This window comes from Leptodactylus fuscus, chromosome 1 (assembly GCF_031893055.1).
Source record: "Leptodactylus fuscus isolate aLepFus1 chromosome 1, aLepFus1.hap2, whole genome shotgun sequence".
Classification (NCBI taxonomy): Eukaryota; Metazoa; Chordata; class Amphibia; order Anura; family Leptodactylidae; genus Leptodactylus; species Leptodactylus fuscus.
In genome coordinates this window covers 76,316,707-76,333,123 of record NC_134265.1, presented here as the reverse complement: position 1 = coordinate 76,333,123, position 16,417 = coordinate 76,316,707, and the positions used below count along the sequence as shown (strand labels likewise).

At 43.5% G+C, this 16,417-nt stretch overlaps 1 protein-coding gene across 2 annotated transcripts in view; it reads right to left on the bottom strand.

The window, feature by feature from the left end:
- COMMD10 (COMM domain containing 10) overlaps positions 1-16,417 on the bottom strand; it is a 344,658-nt gene that overhangs the window by 302,953 nt on the left and 25,288 nt on the right. The gene's annotated exons all lie outside the window — the stretch shown is intronic.

Sequence of the window (16,417 nt, the reverse complement as noted above, 5' to 3'; positions counted from 1 at the left end):
ATATTACATAAAATGCATTAGGTGGACATATTGGAGACCACGTAAAAGTGGCACCCAACTAAATGTGTGTAATGCACAACAATAAGTTTCTGTTTGTGTTCTATATGTCTATCTATACACACACATACATAATATCATATGTAATGTAAATTCATACTCCATATTAAGGTCAGTGGGAGTCTAAGTCCCAGTACTCCTGTTTTAAGTAGCCAAGGCATTCTGAGGAGCGCTGTGCCCTCTCCATTATCTATCAGGCACTTATAGTAGTGGCTGTGAATGGTATTACAGCTCAGTCCCATTTACTTGAGAGCAAAAAAAGAAGAAGAGGCACTGAGCCAACCCTAGTGTAGTATAGCGAAAAACTCAGTAACAGTCCAAGGTAAGCTGAAAAATGGCCGCACACCTGATGAGGTTGTGTAGGACACAACAACCTCTGGGGTATATCACAGGTATGTCACAGGTAGACAGGGCAGCAGCTGGATAATACGTCAGGGCAACAACATCAGAAGCGGACCAGCCCCCTCGAAAGGAAGGCAATAAGCAGCGCTCGCCCAGATGGATTAATATAGACCTTTATTCGCACTAATAATGTGTGAATAAATGTCTATATTTATCCACCTGGGCGAGCGCTGCTTATTGCCTTCCTTTCGAGGGGGCTAGTCCGCTCCATTTACAGGAGAGATACTGATCCACTGTGAGCCCTAATTCGACGCACAACCCCTACCACATTACCTTTAATTCATTGAAAGTCAAAGCCCAGAGAGAGTAGAGTCATTACAGTGTACAGTATCATCTAAAAGAGGTTGTTACCACTTTGATCAAACCATATAAGCCCAAGGACCTCATCTTCATGTTTTTTGGATAAGGTATTAGTAGCAATGCTCTTGGTGTTAGCAGAATGTTGTTATAGCTTTGCGTGGTCAACATTTTAGGACATTGGTGGGCACAGTAAAACAGTTCCCTATGTTCTTCCTCAACCACTGATTTAAGACATACAAGTGAACAAGTTGAACCGCTGCAATTTATTTTTGTGTGTTAGGTCTCATCCCTAACCCTGCCTTTTGTCCCCCTTGACCCCACCCATTCCTAAAAAGTCCCTTTGTGCCTTAACAAAGTAATAGTGCCCTTAACTATATAACACACAATGATGATGCTCCATTATAATGTCCCCAAGTGGTCTCACATAGTATAATATCTCCCCCGCACAGTCTAATTCCACCTTGGTGACTTCTCAAAGCTTAATGTCCCTTCAGTGTCCCCCGCAGGGGACTATACAATATGGGGGCTTTGAGGGGACATTATATGATGCGGGGGCCACTGAGGGGATATTATACTGAGTGGGGCGACTAAGGGGACATTTATATTATGTGGGGTCCACTAAGGGGACATTTATATTTGGTGGGGGGCGCTTACAATCGTTTATATCAGTGATCTTGAACTTTCTTTAATACGTTAAGCAAGCTGACCACCATATTACACAGAAACCTAAGCTCAATGATAGCAGTCACATGGCAGTCATATGGGCTAGTACTGTGTACTGACCACAACCTTGTCAGTGCATGCAGTAAAAATAAAGACCAGAAAGAAACCCTTTCCAGACTGATGTGAAGAGAACAGATTATAGCCAAGCATAAGTAAAGCAGCGACATAAGAAGCAATTTTAAGAGCTAATGCATTCATTCTGATGAGCTGTATAACACTGCTCCATGCTGCTAAATATCAGCATTACTTTACTGTCCTAATATAGATTCCTCCCAGCACCTTATCATCACTTTATCAGAACCAGCCACAATTGTGTCTTAATTTCTATTTGTGGAAATACGCAATTTAGAGATGCAGAGTAGGAGGTGAAATATAACAAGTGACAAGAGGATGCCACTGACTGACAAGTAGAAGGAAACAGCAACAGAACGCGCCTCATTTCCATTCATTTCCTTAGGAGACCAGGACTTCTGTGCTAATTTAAGCCCCAAATTATACATGTGCAAAAATAGAAAAGGGCCAATCCATATATTATCTTTAATTAATTTAAAGGACACGTGCATTATAATAAAGCAGGATATACTGTACTACTATAGGTAATTCTACTACAGAGAGCATTAAAACAACACCCATACCACTCCATGGGGCCCTACTGTACTTCTGAATGTCCCCGACTCAATCACACTCATACATAACAGTGGGGAATAATATACTGAATGCTATACTCCATCAATATGGAGATGTGTATAGGATAAACTCTTTTAAAGGAGTATTTTCATACATACTTCAAACATTTGTGGTTCTATTTGTGACAGAGTATGGGTTTTCGGGCAGGTACAAACCAATCAGAACCAGCGCCCGGCTCCTCCTGCTCCCTCCTCTTCCATGCTCACTGCTAGTTACCTGTACTAATATATTGATTTATTCCGCTAGCCTTCATTATACATGTAACTAGAAGTGAACAGGAAAGGAGGGTAGGGTGGAGGAGAAATGACTCAGGAGCTGGGTGCAGGTGATCCAGTGTTGGTACCAGGCCAGAAACCAACAGATACATAAGTTAGGCTTTTCTGTTTCCATATGACTGCATCTACTGCACACAGAAACATTCACAAAGGTAAGGTTGGGTGAGTTTGTTGTGGAAGAACTTGACTGGCTTGCACAGAGCCCAGACCTAAAGCCTATCATACACCACATAATGCAGACTGCAACCAAGGTCCTCTCGGTCAACATCAGTCTCAGACCTCACAAATGTTTTTCTGGATGAATGGAAAAATATTCCACAGACAGAACCCAAAACCTTGTAGAAAGTCTTCTCGAGAAAAAAAAAACAAAACATATTAATGGCATTTCCAATGGTGCTGTAAAGAAGTGTAATATTTTAAGGCATATTGTATACCTGATGTTTACCGTCTACCCCAAGCATACAAAATACATACTTTTGTAGACTTGGAGAAAAACAACGTTGCAGTCTTATGTAAATGAGGCAGTTTGGGCCTTCAGCCCTGGGAGCACTGCTCTTGCTGCTTACAGGGACTCTATCATTGAAATAACGTGTTTTTTGATATTCATATGCCTGACTAGCCTTTAAAAAGGATATTCAGGTGTTGCTACCCTTTTTATAAATACGGAGTGGAAGCCTTGTTCCCAGTGCACCAACTTCCTTATTTGCATAAAATGCCAACGCTGTTTTATCCCAAAACTACAAAAGTGACACACAAAACAAAAATATTTATCACTGCAATGTGCTTTTTATCACTGCAATGTGCTCTGCAACACAGTTGAATATACCTGGGGGAGTTGGTTTAAAAAAAAAAAAATAACCTCCTTAATGATATCACTAAAGCTGAAATATCACCAAAACCATTAGTGACTATGTTGCTATAATAGATATCACATTACTGTGGCAGTAGTTAATGGCGCTTGGTATACATCACATTTGTTTTACGCACTGGGATATCTTCCTGGTACATATCACTATACTATGCAATTATATATAAGTCACCCACAAGCTGCAAAGCTAGGAAAGCACATCAAGCTCCATCTGGCCTATAGGGGTATCTGCCAATGCAGTGTAGTAATCTGCTCTCAGTCCTTATGGACAATGGCTCATCTTATCTAGGAGAAAACAATGTCTGAGCCATCATGGCCATTATATGCTATGCTGCTTTTCTTCTGTCTGCTTGCTGAATAGATTTGCACAGTTTATCAGTTGCTTGTACCACACTAAGGCTGGTCTTACACAAACGTATTGAATGTACGGTCCACAAGTTGCTGATCATAGAGTTCTATGGGTGAGTCCGTGCAGTGCCGCAATTCACAGCCATTACGCACATGTCCTATAAATTGCGGACCACAATTGCGGCCCGGCCACACCACAGATAAAATATGCGGTGGTGTAAGAGACCACATTGAATATAATGTGTCTGCAAATGGTCCGCAATTGAAAACCCTCAATTGCAGACCATTTGCGGACTTACATTACGGCCGTGTAAGACCAGCCTAAAGCCCTTGGAGTCCTCTTAATGATATGCACAAACTCCATATTCCTGCATACTCACAAACTGCAGGCTAGTTCCGCCTTCTAGCATCTGACTGACAGCCTGCTCCCTATGTACAGTAATAGGGAGAAGGACATCAATCAGCACCTGGAGAGCAGGGGTCTGCCCGCAGTTCATGAATACAAAGAACTCTTTGCTCTCACTTCAATGCAAGTGCTAAAACTACTAAACTGCACAAAAACTTCACAGCAGACAGACATAAAGATGCCGCACTAAAATTTAAGAAACACAACATAATGGTGGTGACAGATTCTCTTTAAATATTCTAGGAATTATAGGTGTTGACTACAGTATATCATGTGATTTTACAGAGCAGATGTCCAGTTCCTCCAGCAAATATTTTTTTTACAAGAGCCATCATGTCCTGTCAGCTGCTGTCACCAGTAGACCCATAATTATGATGGGGTCCCCACTATATCATGCAGGTAAGTCCGAAATAGCGGGACTTTCACCAAGAGAAGCGAGGCGTGCGCGGGGAGTTTTATTACCCTCCTTCTGTAGTAGTCAGGCTTTATACCGTGATTCATATATTTACAGTTTGCATGAATAAATCACAACAATATAAAACCAGACTTTTTATCGCCCAGGCAATTCATCAGTTCATGCTCGGCTGCAACATCCAGGAGCTCATTAAAGCTTTGAGGAAGAGAACAAGACTTGATGTATTACACGGACTTTGAGAGACACAATTTTATATTCTCTTCCATTGATTGAAACCGTGTGAGCGGGTCTTCACTGACAGGCGGCTCTAGCAGACAGTGTTGCCAGGAGAGAAGCTCCCGTGTGCGGACGTACAGGTTTCCCTTAGGGTTTAAATTGCATTGCAATGCGGAAAGGAGAAAGACCTTTCATTTCAGGATGGATTTAATGTCAAGATGTAACAGTGTGCACTCATTCGTGCAGCAAGGCAGACAGGATGAGACCTGAGAAGAGAATTTGTTCTCAGATATTAAGTGAGTATTTAGAAATCTCTAAAGTATAAACTACAGTGACACGAGGCATTACTGTACGAGCTCTCAACAGTGAACGGGGGTCACATAGGACACTTAAACCAGCGTCACAAGGGTGGCACTACACAAGGACAGTCACATAGGACACTTACACCAATGTCAGAGGGGTGGCACTACACAAGGACGATCACATAGGACACTTACACCAGCGTCACAAGGGTGGCACTACACAAGGACGGTCACATAGGACACTTACACCAGCGTCAGAGGGGTAGCACTACACAAGGACGGTCACATAGGACACTTACACCAATGTCAGAGGGGTGGCACTACACAAGGACAATCACATAGGACACTTACACCAGCGTCACAAGGGTGGCACTACACAAGGACGGTCACATAGGACACTTACACCAGCGTCAGAGGGGTAGCACTACACAAGGACGGTCACATAGGACACTTACACCAATGTCAGAGGGGTGGCACTACACAAGGACGATCACATAGGACACTTACACCAGCGTCACAAGGGTGGCACTACACAAGGACGGTCACATAGGACACTTACACCAGCGTCAGAGGGGTAGCACTACACAAGGACGGTCACATAGGACACTTACACCAGCGTCAGAGGGGTGGCACTCACAAAGACAGCTTTTATGTCAAGTGTCATCACTGAAGCTCAATGTTGACAAACTCATGAAGCAGTCTTGAATTATGCGACAATGGAGAACTCTTTTATAGTCACATTGGAAGGTTTGGGGATTTTTTTGGAAAACAAGGCACGCCTGCCAGCTGACTCATTGAGGTCTATGGGAAAGTTTTCTAGACATGCTCTGTGAAGGGAGGGAAAGTGGATAAGCTTTGACATACAGGGAAGTAGTAAGGATACCATGGGCCCAAGGCAGTTCAGAAAATGTGGGCTCCCCTTCATGCCAAAGAATCCCATGACAGAATAATATTCCATACCAGCCCCAATGCAGTATAATGTCCCATAGTGGCCCCTCCACACAGTATAATGTCCCATAGTGGCCCCTCCACATTGGGCTGACTGATTGAGTTCTTGATACAAATTTTTGGACCAAACACAAAATTTTTGTGGTTCACCACCCAAAAACTACCATTATACTCTTCAGCATAACGTCAGCATCACTTTTGTCTGTGTGTCATTACACTTGTGTGACCCACATCACGCCTGATGTTATTCAGGTGGCTAGAAGAAGCCCAAAGAGGATGGACCAGAGCCCAGGGGAGATGAAGAAGGGTATGTTCACACACAGTTTTTTGGAGTGGACTTTGACGCGCAATCTGTCTCTAAATCCGCCTCCAAAAACGGCTCCCATTGAAGTATAGCTAGTAGCGGAAAAAAGAAGCGAGCTGTCCTATCTTGCCACGGATTCCAGAGCTGACCCAGCCACGGCGTCCGCAGCGCGAAGCTCCCTCCTGATTAGACCCATTCTTCGGGCCTAATCTGGAGAGGAATGCCGCAACGGGATGCCGGTACAGTGCACCAATATCCTGTTCCAGCTAGCCACGCAGAATATAAATGAATGCAAATTCCACCGTGTGAACATACCCTAACACTGTTATGTTATGTTTGCTCACCTCTACTGGGCCTCTGCTTACTATCCTATGGTCTAAAGAGACTCCAGAATATATTAAGGGAGGTTCCGGATTGGACATGTTCGAACAAAACTGCTGTCCAAACCTGGAGAATATCGGCGACACGAATCTCGCTAGGTTTTACCCAACAAATACTCACCTCCTGCCACAACCACAGATATCAACTATATCAGCGGGTGCTGAAATGAAAATACCTGAAAATTAGCAAATGTGAGGCTGCTATTAGGTTTTAGTGGCCACAGAGAAAATTGTAGGAGATTGTACTCTTTTAAAATAGAGATAGTGATCTGAAAAATTTGTTAAAACTTTCTCATAAATAACTGGTATAAAAAATGGCCTGTTTGGATGACACATTCCCTTTAAAGGAGAAGGTAGGGAAAATTTTCTACCCCCCCGATATTGGTTTCCATACAAACTGCAATTTGCTGGGAAATCCATGCCTGTTCTTGCTGTAGATGTTCTAGAACTACGATCAAAGTCAAAATGGCAGAAAAACAGATCTGTGGCTTTCCTACTGTGCTTTCAACTGTATCACTACTGCCCCAAGTGAACAGACCCTAATGGTCCAACAATAATATCTGTCACACACATTAACAAGAAGGCCATCTGATTCCACCTCCGTACATTGTGGTAAAAATAGCTGAACAGCATGGGCCCTGGGTGTCGCACCCCCCACCAAGCTCAAATTAATGACCTATCCTAAGGATAGGTCATTAGATGTCAGTCTTGGATAACACCTTTAATGAGAAGTTATGAGGAGGGGCCTTATCTGTTCTGAGAAGAGAGGACTGTATGGAGTTAACTCTTTTGTTGCCATGAGAAGGTACATACTACTTCAAAAAAAACAACATAATAATAATAAAAAAAAAAAAATCACCATCAAAATACCCATATATTTTCTTAAAAGAGACACCTGGTAAATTGCAAAACTGTACACCCGCACTCAAGGATGTCTTCATACAATGTTGCATCGAAATTGCAAATGTTCCAGATCTACAAAGTCCATACATGTCACTAATGCTTAGATTTACATGGACATGTCTTCTCATAACCACAAAAACTAAATAGCCTATAATATCCATCAGATGGAAGGTCTATGTGCAGGGAGTTATTAGGCACAGATGCAGTTCTATATGACCTTTTCTATTTGGATGCAAACTTAGAGTTGTAGCCTTAGTCTAAGGCCCCACTTTACAGAAAAGCAGCATTTTTAATTGCAAATGGGAAATATAAGTAAATAAATTCACTCCTGACTTTGCTAATAAAAAAAAAACCAAAACAAGAAAAAAAAAAACCTTAGGATATGTTCACGCAGAGTTATTTGCAGATGGATTTTGACGAGGAAATCGCCTCAAAATCCACCTGGAAAACTAGCTCCCAGTGACTAGTAGTGGAAAAAAGAAGTGACAGGCCCATCTTACCGCGGATTCTGCGGCTCGAGACACGCTCCTGTTTAGGCCCATTCATTCAGGCCTAATCAGGAGCGGGATGCCACGACGGAATGCTGATGCTGCATTAGCATCCCGTTGTGGCTAGCCACGCAGAAAGTTCACACGGAGGAAAAGGTTTCCGCCACCTTTTCCGTCATGGGAGCATACACTTAGTCTTAGGGTGAATTCACACTGAGTAAACGCTAGCTTATTCTGAACGTAAAACACGTTCAGAATAAGCGGCGTCTGAAGCAGCTCCATTCATTTCTATGGGAGCGGGGATACGAGCGCTCCCCATAGAAATGAATGGGCTGCTTCTTTCACTCCGTGCAGTCCCATTGAAGTGAATGGGGAGTGCCGGCGTATACGGCAAGCTCTGCTCATGCCGGAGCGTACACGCCGGCACTCCCCATTCACTTCAATGGGACTGCACGGAGTGAAAGAAGCAGCCCATTCATTTCTATGGGGAGCGCTCGTATCCCCGCTCCCATAGAAATGAATGGAGCTGCTTTAGACGCCGCTTATTCTGAACGTGTTTTACGTTCAGAATAAGCTAGCGTTTACTCAGTGTGAATGCACCCTTAAAGTGCAAGCAGTTTTTTCCAACGTGGTCTTCACTGCACCCTGCTGGGGGTCACAGGTGCTTTCACCAAACATTAACCAGTTACAGGCTTGCTCTCATTACTGACCATGCAATTTAGTTGTTAGGCTCATTCACATGTCTGCTTATGGTGGATATTTAACAGCCATGATAAGCATGAATGCAGACGCACCCTTAATTTTAATGCATGCATGTAGGAGTCCTCAAGGCCAACAGCTGCACAAGAGTCTTTATAGACAGGACACTGATTAAAATGGAGTATGGGAAGTAATATATTTATTATATTGTGGAGATATAAACTAGATAGATAGACTGTATATAGCAATATGTATGCATACCTCCCAACTTTTGAAGAACTGAAAGAGGGACATCTGCCCCCAGTTTCATGTCCCCTATCTCTGCCCCCAGATTCATGTCCTCTCCATCTCTGCCCCCAGATTCATGTCCCCACATCTCTGCCCCCAGTGTCATGTCCCCCCATCTCTGCCCCCAGTGTCATGCTGTTTAGTCCTTCATCTGCCCCCAGATTCACGTTCCACCTCCACATTAAACTTACCTTCTCCTCCGCCGCTCTCTGCGCGCCTCTCTCGCTGACACATGCGGCTGAAGGAAGGAGCTGACACAGGTCAGCTCCTCGCTTCAGCCGCATATGTGTCAGCGAGAGAGACACGCAGCGGCGAAGCGAGGAGCTGACCTGTGTCAGCTCCTTCCTTCAGCCGCATGTGTCTTCCAGAGAGGCGCGCAGTGGCGAAGCGAGGAGCTGACATGTGTCAGCTCCTTCCTTCAACCGCATATGTGTTCGACGCAGATCTGAGTTGAAATCGGGACATACCTCCCTCCAACCGGGACCGCGGGACATGTCACCCAAATCGTGACTGTCCCGCGGAAATCGGGACGGTTGGGAGGTATGTGTATGGAATGGTTATGTATATGCTGATATGGGGCCATACTCAACCTGCATTCTTTGCCCCCAGTTTCATACAGAATCTACCAAATTGCAAGCACAGGTCAATTTCACATATCCTAAGGGAATATTCAGATGGCTGTGTCACTATCTTAGGCTCCATTCACACAGAGTAACGTTGGCGTTTTTTGTGCTTATTTTGGCATATAGCGCCGCGTATACGCCGCGTTTGCGCCGCGCTATTTTGCGGTGGCGTTGAACGGCGCAAATGTGGCGTTTACGCGGCGCTATGTGCCAAAATAAGCACAAAATAAGCACAAAAAACGCCAATGTTACTCTGTGTGAATGGAGCCTTAGACTGTAAGCTCCTATGAGCAGTGAATTCACTATTCCCGCCAAAACTGTTAATAATTTATTATAAATTGATAATCTATGTCATGTTTGGTCTGTATCCTGTGAATTGTGAAGTGCTGCAGAATATACTGCCTATTCTTTATTTTAAAAAAAAAATTAGGTCCCATGAACACAGGGGAATCTGGGCCAGAGAATCTATCAGGCGGGGACTTCTAACACCGTATACCACCATGATGCAAGGAGTCCAGGTACCCTGGTTTGGGTGATGTACAGATGAGATTTTTCATAGGTCCTGAAAGGTTAGGCCATATGTTTCAGAAAAGCTGCTCTTTTGCAGCATGTTTTGCTGCAGCTCATTGAGCCAATACAAGAAGAACATTTTGCAGACATATAAGTGATTCCTTTATATTTCCCATTCCTTCTGGAACCACTCTTGGCTCAACAAATGTAGCAAGATCTGCAACATTTTACTTCCCCCTGCAGAAAAAAAATACATAGCGCGGAAACTCATTGTGTTTTTTTCCAATGCGTTTCTGAATTTTCACTGCAGATTTTTTTTACCCTAATTTAACCTATTGGGAAAAAGCAGCTTTGTCACAGTAGATTTTTTTTCTGCAATCTATGGATAGGATTAGCCAGAATCTAATTCACGTTGCTAGTATTGTAAAACTCTGCTTTTTTTTCCATAGCATGAAAAACAGACTGAGGCCCCACAATGCAGCAATGCATCTTTTTTGTTGCAGATTTTGCTGCTGTTTTTTAAATCAAAGTCAAGAATGACCACAAAAAGAATGGGAAAAATATATCAAGTACTTATACTTCTACCTTCTACTCAAGTCACTCCTGGCTTTGGCTCAAAAAACCGCAGCAAAATCTGCAACAAAAAAAAGCTGCAGTCCCACAAAATAGGCTCTGAACCTAGAGCTAAGGAACCGCGTTGTGAAGCGAGGTAAAAAAACGATGCAAAAAAAAAAATGCAGTAGAAACACATGGCGGTTTTTTGCACAGTATTTTATCATTGCAATATTGCAGAGTTTTCCACTGCGGACTTTCTGCCTTTGTATACTTATCTGGAAAATTCCTGTGTTTCCACGGGTATAATTGACTTGATGCATTTTTGAAAATGCAGTTTTTTCGCTGCTGATTTTTTCCTACAATATGTGGATGGGATTAGCCAGAATCCAATCCATTCTGCAGGTATTGTATAACGCTGCGTTTTTTTGCAACGTGGCGCTTCAGCCTAAATGGATTTTCTGGGACTTCTACATTGATGATCTATCTTTAGGACAGGTCACCAGTATCTGATTGGTGGATCCCCACAGATCAGCTGGTTGAAAAGGCCGCAGTGTTTTAGTGAGCACTAGAGCCTCTTTACCCAGTACTAGAGATGAGCGAGTACTGTTCGGATCAGCCGATCCGAACAGCATGCTCCATAGAAATGAATGGATGCACCTGGTACTTCCGCTTTGACGGTGGCCGGCCGCTTAACCCCCCGCGTGCCGGCTACGTCCATTCATTTCTAGGCGAGCGTGCTGTTCGGATCGGCTGATTCAAACAGTACTCGCTCATTTCTACCCAGTACCAATCACAGGGCTGTACATATTGCAGAGACAGTGCTTGGTATTGCTGCTCATCCCTGTTCATTTGAATGGGTCTGAGTTGTTGCAGTACCATGTGACTGATGACTGTGACATCATCAAAATAAAGGGGGCCACAGTGTACATCAGAGCTGCGGCTCATTCAAACACCTGATAAGCGGATATCCCGAATGTGGGACCCCCACCAATCACTAGGATTTATTGTGAATTGTCACATTTCCAAACTTAGCACTGGTGTTGACATTGACAATGAAACAATGTATGATGACCATGTGCCAAAATCCGCCCCTTACAATGGTGGTCTATGCAGACCGCCGGGCTTCTTTTTTCCGCTAGCGGCGGGCTGCTGCTAGCGGAGAAAAGAAGCGACATGTCCTTTCTTCAGGCAGAAGTCGCGGCGCGCTGGATCGCGGCTTCCGCCTAGGGCAGCACCCTCCTATGTCGGCTCATTCATTTGAGCCGACATAGGAGGGGAAAACCGCGACCACGATGGTCACGGCAAGCGGATTTTGACCAGAAAGAGACGCGGCTCACCGCATCTCTCTCTGTGTCAAAACCTGTGCGGACGGTTCACATGTGAACTGACCCTTATAATGCTGTTCATTCAGGTGATCAGATATTCACCCGTATTTTGAAATGTGCCTTAGGACAAATTCACACAGAGTAGTTTGATGTAATTTTTGATACCTTTTTGGATGAACTCCTGGGTTTGATTTATTTAATATAAAAAAAGACATCTAAATCTGCCCTATGTGAAAGCGGTCTTTGTATACGAGTTATTGATTTCCATTCACTGCTCTTAATATAAGACGCCCTTACTTTAATCCATAGTGAGACGTGTCTGTAGCCGGGCTTATGTAATGTATTTTGGTGCTGTTTATAACTCTAGAATTAATCTTACCGCAGGATATATTACTATAATTAGTTAAGAGGACACAATAATCACTAGGGAATTATATTTTTATACAAGTCCAATGAAAACAGCATTCATCATAGGTTATCATAACCTTCACCTCCCACAGTGGATCAGCATCTTTCATGTTACCCGCTGAGCTACTTATATAATATAATGCTACAAAATACACTATGGGAAGAATATGCAAATCTGACTTCCATGATGTAATTAGGAAGTCAGTGCCTCAGTCATGCACACCAATAGAGGGCGCTCACTGAGTATGTGCAAGTCTATCTTCCAAGAAGACAGAGCCTCATTCATGCAACCCAATGGAGGGCGCTCCCTTTAACATCATGCCGACCTTCTCAGAGGCCTTTGTTTGCAATGATGTTGGGATTTTACCATACTAGGAATAAAAGTTGTATACACTAACTTGTACGGTGGTATGTGAAGTAGTGCAGACCTACAGAGACCCGTGTAGGCTGCTGTAAGGTGGTGCATGAAGTAGTGCAGATCACAGACACCCCTATAAGTTACTATATGTTACAATATAAACTAGTGCAGACCCACCGACACCCCCTGTAGACTGTTGCATGGTGGTACATGAAGTAGTACTAATCTACAGACACCCCTGTGCGCTGCTGTATGGTAGTACATGAATAAATGCAGACCTACAGACACAGGAGTAAGCTACTGTATGATGGTACATGAAGTAGTGTAGAACCATTGACACCCCTGTAAGTGGGAGGAACCCACGGCTGCACATTAGAGATGGAGTGTCGGCTACAGCACAATGCTCTATTGGGCAGGCGCCGGTAGACTTCAAAGTAGAGGAGGAGCAATCCCCAAAGAAGGATATCATCGCCTATGCCCAGAAGATCTGAACAGAAAGACAGGTAAGTATGATGGGGTGGGGTGGTGGACCGAGTTAGTTAGTTAGTTGGGAAGGACTGGTAGTGGGTGGGATAGCTAGGGAGACATGGAGGGGGAATGAGAGAGAGGCAGGAGGTTGGGAGTGAGAGGAAGGTAGTGCGAGTCAGCTCATGCAATGCATCATGGTAGTTGTAGGATAAAAGCAAAGGAAGATACAACATGTACGAATGCAAGGGATGCCAGGAGCTCCCAGAGAAACCCAGAAATCAGTCAAAACACTGCTAAGGGTATTTGGGTGCACTTAGTAATCCATTAATAGCACTAACATTTTTTTTTTTTTTTGTCTGGAAAACCCCCTTAAGTAGCACAGACCCATAGACACCACTGTAAGCTGCTGTACGGTAGTGTATTAAGTAGTATTGACCCAAAGACAAACTCTGTAAGCTGATGTATGGTCATGCAAGAATTAATATAGACAATCCAGTAAGGAATCTAAAGTCAGGGTAATAGTCAGGTATGGCTAAAATGAATGAATCATGATCAGGATCCCCCTCCATTATGTTAATGTGCCCTATGGGGTACAAGAGAAAGTTAAGCAAAAAAATTGGTTTAAGAAACCAAATACACATCATCTGATGCTGGGTTCACACCAGCGTTCGGGTCTCCGTTATGAGGAGACGGAAACTGTCAGACCGAGTCTGGCCGTGAGCGCTGGTGAGTGTTTTGAGCGCTCCGCGGCGAAACCGTTTTTTTTAAAACCGGACAAAAAGTCCTGCATGTCCGACTCTGGGTCCGGTTAAAAAAAAAAAAAAAAAAAAAAAAGGGGGCCACACGGTGGCTCAGTGGTTAGCACTGCAGCCTTGCAGTGCTCGAGTCCTGGTGTTCAAATCCCGCCAAGGGCAAAAAACCATCTGCAAGGAGTTTGTATGTTCTCCCCGTGTTTGCGTGGATTTCCATCCCATATTCCAAAGACATACTGATAGGGAAACATGTACATTGTGAGCTCAATGTGGGGCTCACAATCTACATTTAAAAAAAAAAAAAACTGTTTTGCCACACAAAACGCTCCCCGACGCTTACGGCCGCACACTTTTCAAACCCATTCAAATTAATGGGTTTGAAAAATGACTGCAGATTTCCGTCTGCAGGTTTCCAGTTTCGGGCAGGAAACGGAAACCTGCAGAACAGAGGCCGGGACGCAGATGTGAACGAGCCCTTAGCAGTATATAATCCAGAGCAAAGTTTTAGGCAGATGCGGGGAAAATGTTGCAAAGTAAGGGTGCATTCACACTGAGTATATGCTGAGCTGATTCTGAACGTAAAACACGTTCAGAATCAGCGCGTACAAAGCAGATCCCATTCATTTCAATGGGAGCCGGTATACGTGCGCTCCCCATTGAAATGAATGGGCTGCTTTTTTCCCTATTGGTTTCAATGTGATACGCGCGTATGTCGGCTTCCATTGAAATGAATGGGATCTGCTTTGTACGCGCTGATTCTGAACGCGTTTTACGTTCAGAATCAGCTCAGCGTATTCTTAGTGTGAATGCACCCTAAGAATGCTTTTAATAGTTTATTTTTGTCAACGAACAATATGAAATTGAATGAGCAAAAGGGAAATTAAAATGAAATCAATATTTGGCGCGGCCACCTTTAGAGGAGGAATCCTGGAAGTGATGCTATGGCCCCCATCTGATCCTGATCTTTTGGTAATTGAGAAAAATAACCTATTAACACTTCTATTTCTGAAAGCATTCTTACTTTGAGGAAGTTTTCCACACTGGCCTAAAACTTTTGCACAGAGTTTTCATTAGAAATAAATAAATAAATAAGGTTTCCACTAAGTAAAGGGACATTTTCAAACAGTAGTAATCCAGTGTAACACCACAATTTAAAGGGAACCTGTCAATGGGTTCAGGGCCACTAAACTGGCATAATGTTGTTTAGGTAGATGTGGTTTAGGGGCCCTAAGAATTTCATAAATAATACTTTGGGGAAAGTCAAGTCTATGAGCGTACTTTGGGCCGTCAAGCTTGATGAAGCCGAGGACAGTACATTGTGCATGACCTGAATGTGCGCTACCCTAAACTTTAGTGATGCCAAGCCAGGTGACCAATATGGATTCCTAAATATTCATATCGCTTCAGTGCAATAACACATCTTCAATAACATAGATGTGCTAGCACAGGAGTTTCATTATGCATTACGGTCTGTAGTACTGCTGTCCCCTTTCAGGGAAAACATATTATACTCTACTTCCCTTGACCCCTGGGAGAGAATGTGCCCTATTCATATAACCGCTATAAACATGCCACAGCCATTTTGTGCACAGCAGAGATTAGCCTTTGTGCAACAATAACATCATTAACCTCAATGGCGTAAGACTTTGATGAATGAGGCTCTTTAGTTCCCGATACAAGCGACGAGGTTAATTAAGTTACTGCTTTGTGATCACCGTTTGGGGCAGGGGATGAAGGATAATGGCTATGTTTAGAAGAGGAAAGGCGGAGGGTTAAAAAGAGTCTATTGATGACATGTGGTTTTTATTTTACACATGTTCCTGTTCCATTTTATATGTGAACATCCTAAAATATTTGCACACCTATCATTTTCCTGCTTGTGCTGTTTACACTGGGGGCCGGCTCTGCAGTCATATCACTTAGGCCATGTGCACATGGTAGTGTGCTTTGTAACTGTGCTAGCCATGTTTTTATCAGATCGTGCACAGACTCCTTTTCTTACACACGACCATATATCATCACGGGTCCATGAGAAGGAAGATGAACACAGAGACAAAACTCAGAACAGGTCCTATTGCTGTCCACGTTGCAGTCCATGCTCAATAATTGAAGTGTATGGGTTTGTGAAGGGCGCAGACAGCACACAAATATTCGAGTTGTGCCTTCCAAGCCGTTTTCTCACATGCACACATAGCCTTATTATCAGAAAGCAGGATTACAGTGAAAGGTAAAATCCCTATCACAAAACTAGTGGAAGACAGCACAGGATCCACCATTGACAGCAGACAATGGAGAAAGCTCGCTTCCTCCACCTGTAACCGAATACAACATGGCCAAGGAAAGTACTGTAATATAAAAAGTGTGTATAATGCAACACAGACTGTCCTACAAAGCAAGGAAAGTGTCTCT